The sequence below is a fragment of the Sardina pilchardus genome, chromosome 4 (assembly GCF_963854185.1).
Source record: "Sardina pilchardus chromosome 4, fSarPil1.1, whole genome shotgun sequence".
NCBI classification, from domain to species: domain Eukaryota; kingdom Metazoa; phylum Chordata; class Actinopteri; order Clupeiformes; family Clupeidae; genus Sardina; species Sardina pilchardus.
This window is the reverse complement of record NC_084997.1, coordinates 26931362-26936361: the sequence shown is the minus strand read 5'-3', so window position 1 is coordinate 26936361 and position 5000 is coordinate 26931362. Positions and strand designations below refer to the sequence as shown.

The window sequence follows — 5000 nt, the reverse complement described above, 5'->3', positions numbered from 1 at the left end:
GGTCCCTTTCGTGTGCTCCTTTGAGGAAACCCCACTCCATAACCGCCGGTTCACTTTCAGCTCTCTCCCTCTGTCTAGTCTTTGTGTTCAGCCAATACGTCCTCATTAGAGCAGAGAGGCTTCAGCTGAAACATTGGCATCGGACACATGTGGCTGAAAATGGCAGCGTGTGATTCATTTCTGCAATAAACCAGCCAGAGCAGAGGTCTATATAACTCAGCTGCTATGTCTAAAACAAAATAAATATATTGTGGTACTTTTCTGGGCCCATAAAACAACAACAACAACAACAATAGTAAAACAAAAGTTGTTGGCATGATGTAAACAAAGTAACCAGGAAATGAAGACATTTCCAGACAGGTGTACATTTACTGTTTTTCATTATCTTGTAGGGGTGTAATGGTACACAAATTAGAACCAAACTGATTAGGAACAGGAGTGTGTACCAAATGCAGTCTTTAATGTGTAATTTTGTTGGTCTTTTTGCCTTTATTTGGGTAGGACAGTGAAGAATGACAGCAAGTGAGTGGGAGAGAGAGAGAGAGAGAGAGAGAGAGAGAGAGAGAGAGAGAGAGAGAGAGAGAGAGAGAGAGAGAGAGAGAGAGAGAGAAGAGAGAGATGGGGTGGGATTGGGATATGACCGTAGGTCGGGCTCAGTTGTGCTCATGTTTAATGTTTTGTCTTTTGACGCAACAGTCAGTTTGTCAATTAACATCAAAAAAACATTTGATACCTTCTAAAATACTCCTTCATTATACTTATTATATCAAAATTCCCGTTTCAAAAATATTGTCAGTGCATTTTAGGTTAGCAGTACCTACAGGCTTACTTTACCAAAAATGAACCGAACCGTGAATTCAAAAGCAAGGTAGCGTTACACCCCATCCCCTTGGCATATCACCAGTAATAGGTGTCAGTAGCCTACTGCCAGGGCATTGAAGGTTTTAGAGTTGTTAGTCCTTCACAACGGAGAGGCTACTTTTCCTTTTCATCTTTAACACGGAACACTGTGTTGGATGCTAGGAAACAGATGCTCTTAACATCCTAAATAACCACTTTCCTAAAATATTTCAACAAGACCCAGCTTTTCTAGCTAGCGCTGTCCAGCTAGAACTGGGAATCAGAATCAACACAACCTTTCCAAAACTCTCCAACCAGACAAAACAAGATGGCCGCCCAGACGAGAAATCCACCCTCTCCTGGTCGTGTGATGGATCGGGCTGGTTCGGTAGTCTGCTGGCGCTCCCTGCAATCTAAATGAACTGTGCCATCTGCGAGACAAGGCCTATCTGCCAGCCCTCCGAGCAACGCCTCTGATAATAATGATTTTTTTTTTTTCCCCTCACAGATGATTTAGCAATGCTCACACAAGCACTCGATGGTCAAGTGATGTGATAGAGTCGTGAGCGGCGCCTGCGTCAATTACCAATTAGAGCATTAAGGATTCAATCAGTTCGGAAATAAACAACAGTTTTTCATTACAGGGCAGCGGCCATAAAATCCAAATTATTATGACCAGGGGGGCACAGACCCATCAGGAGGTAGCGGTGTTATGATCACCATGAGACACCGTCTGCTGTGTTCAAACGTATGCTGTTGCCCTGAGGTCAATAGACACACAAGTGCAAAATATATGCTCCCATTCAGAAGCTCACTATTACCAGGCTAAGGCAATAAAGGTTTCAAAGGAAAACAAGAGGCTACTCATAATGTTTTGAATGGTTGTGTCGTTTTGTTACAGTAATTGTGTTATTGTTTTGTTATTGAAGATGTATTGTTGGGTTTCTTCTGTTATGTCATGCCGGTATGTGCACTGGAAGTAATGCAAGGAAAAAGGCTTTCAGTTATGACTAAATATGTCAATCAAAACCATTTCTTTCTCTTTTTAAGACCTTTAAGATCAACAATATATATGATGCATTGTCTTTGCATATCAGAAAATGTAGACTTTCCACCATTGAAAAAATCTGCATTCTACATGCCACTGCTGGAGAGTTATTTGCAAATATAAGCTGTGACAACACAAGTCGAAAGTAGAGTACTATGCATGGTGATCAGGCTTTAACACCCTAGTCTGAGGTGTGATCCATTAGTAAAGCTCAGAGAGAGGAGAGAGACTAATGTGTTGTGCGGTGCATATGTTAATGCCTGATTTTAATCAGTGCCGCCTGCCACTAACTTCAGCTAGATTCAATGATCTCATCAGCGACTCCATAATCATCCATGCTTGTTCTGAAATTCAAATCTCCTCCAAAAACAATGCGCAGGAGTGTTTTGTCATTGTGTGTGTGTGTGTGTGTGTGTGTGTGTGTGTGTGTGTGTGTGTGTGTGTGTGTGTGTGTGTGTGCGAGTGTGCGTGTGTGTCTGTGCGTGTGTGTGTGTGTGCGTGTGTGCGTGTGTGCGTGTGTGTGTGTGTAGGCTGAGACTGCCTGTGCAGTAAATGTGTGTTTGCCATCTGTGTGTGCTTGTTTGTGATTATAGGTGTGTGTGTGTGTGTGTGTGTGTGTGTGTGTGTGTGTGTGTGTGTGTGTGTGTGTGTGTGTGTGTGTGTGTGTGTGTGTGTGTGTGTGTGTAGGTGTGTGTGTGAGTAGGTGTGTGTGTGTGTGCATTCCACGCGCATCTGAGCCACCGACCTAAAAAAAAAGAGCGAGCCAAAGCCCCACACTCCCTCTCCCCTGGTCCCCTCCTCACCGGAGCTGTACCCAGCATCTGTTAAAAGATTCATGAGGCACATAGGTGACCCTCATCGGCTAAGCAGCCCTGCAGGCACATAAAGCACGTCGGAGCGCGCGCCATGCCATGCCACGCGAGGAGAGGAGAGGCGAGGCGAGGCTTCCACTCTCCCGCCGCCCGGGCCGACCCAACGTTCGCCAAACGTGTCGACCCGCGCCGCCCGGCGCCTCGGTATCAATTACCATAACTGCAACACGGCCACTTAGAGACAGATTTATCGGTCACGTGACCGGCCCTCGTGAGAGAGAGGGAGAGAGAGAGAGAGAGAGAGAGGGAGAGAGAGAGAGAGAGAGATCTTCAGAGCCTCCTGCGATTCAACTCCCTTACATCACGCAGTGTCTATACAGGAAGTGGAGATAGAAAAAAAAAATAAAAAAACAGGCTCTCTCTTCATTTCCACTCCACAGGGTAATGTGATACCACAATTAAGGCAGTCGTTAACGTGAAACTTGTCTTCTTCAAGCCCTCCGCGCAGATTTACGGGCACATTGTGCAACGATCCGTGTTGAATCTATAAGGGTATCTCCTTGACAATAGGTAGGCTCTTGTTACCACTATCATTTTTGCTGCAAGATGATACGATACTGACGGAAACGATTTTTACGAGTATTTTTTGTTCTCCGTCTTCCAACACCCTTGGAGACTTGTCCCCAGGTACAAGGATAATGCAATGTTAAGGACAGTGAGATGTAAGTGACCTTAAACTGCGAGAGCTCATATTTCATATGCGAATGCGGAAGGCAGTCTAATCAACGCTCCGGTCACAGTCTTCTCCACTGGGTGTTGGCTGGATATATATGTCTATATAGGGCCATATTCATAAAACTCAATGGCATATTTAATATAATGGTAAGGGCAATATCATCACCAGTAACACCCGTCCATATTCATAGGTTAAATGACCCATTTTACCATTTGTATGATATATGTAAGTACACGTTTGCATGTGACTTCATTTCAACCGGCTAAAATAGTTGAAAAATTAGCATGCATATGGAATAAAGCATAACTCAAGAAAATGTATTATACGGATGATTTCATAGAAAGCTGCTTTGTGTTGTATCCATGGGAGACCAACTAACAAGAACAGGGAAACAGCTTCTTATCCATTGTCCTTCTCAGCCGATGACTTCCGTTCGTAACATCCATTTTGCTTTTTAAGTGGACTGATCCCTAATATGTCTTCATTACGGAGCCACTTCGTTTGGGTACTTCTCCCTACTGTAATGTCCTGACATCACACACACAAGGAGGATATCCAACATCAACATGCCATATGCTAATCATGGGCATCGTTAGCTTTATGAACGCCAGTAAATGACAATAATGCACATTTAGCATAGCTCCCATTGGGCTTTATGAATATGGCTCGGAGCCTAGCCGCTTCTTTTAATCAAAACGCAAACCGCTGCACACCACACGGCTCTGAAACCGCTCAAAACACAGATGGAACATCAACAACAAATGGATGTGATTATGTGTACATATTATTCGCGTGTGCGTGTGTGCGTGCGTGCGTGTGTGTGTGTGTGTGTGTGTGTGTGTGTGTGTGTGTGTGTGTGTGTGTGTGTGCGTGCGTGCGTGTGTGTGTGTGTGTGTGTGTGTGTGTGTGTGTGTGTGTGTGTGTGGGTGTGTGTGTGTGTGTGTGTGTGTGTATGTGTGTGTGTGTGTGTGCCTGTGTGTGTGTGTGCGTGTGTGTGAGTATGTAGTGGTAGTGGTGGGGATAATTGCTGGTCTAAATGCATGTTGATTAACAGCTAATAAGCTTGTTAAAATTTCAATTAAACGTGTTGTGTTGCCAAAAGACTAAAAATGCACCTTGCAGATGTTTTTCCCCCCAAACGATGCATTGCAGCCTCCCTGCACACAGCACAGGGACCAGTCATCTACCGTGTCTGAGACCCCCGCAGCGCAGTCCCGAGTGGCTTAGTTAGCCGAGGACAAGGCACAAATCCCCCCCCCCCCCCCCGCCATGAAGTGTCATTATCCCCCTCTCTCAAACCCCATTGTCATCTTCCCCCCGAATCATTTACATGCAGCTAAGTGATTGAGGCCTTATCTAATCAGAGGAAGGAGAGAGAGAGAGAGAGAGAGAGAGAGAGAGAGAGAGAGAGAGAGAGAGAAAGAGAGGGGGACATGAATATTCAGCAGACCATGATGTCCCGAGCTGAGCCACGCCACGCCACGACGCACAGGCTGAGCTGAGTGAGCGCAGATGGGCCAGGGACGACAGGGAGGATGATGGGAGGTGATACGATACGAGACCT

General features: G+C 45.3%; 1 protein-coding gene across 1 annotated transcript in view; it reads right to left on the bottom strand.

Moving 5' to 3' along the window:
• LOC134078920 (low-density lipoprotein receptor-related protein 1B-like) overlaps positions 1–5000 on the bottom strand; it is a 263590-nt gene that overhangs the window by 237055 nt on the left and 21535 nt on the right.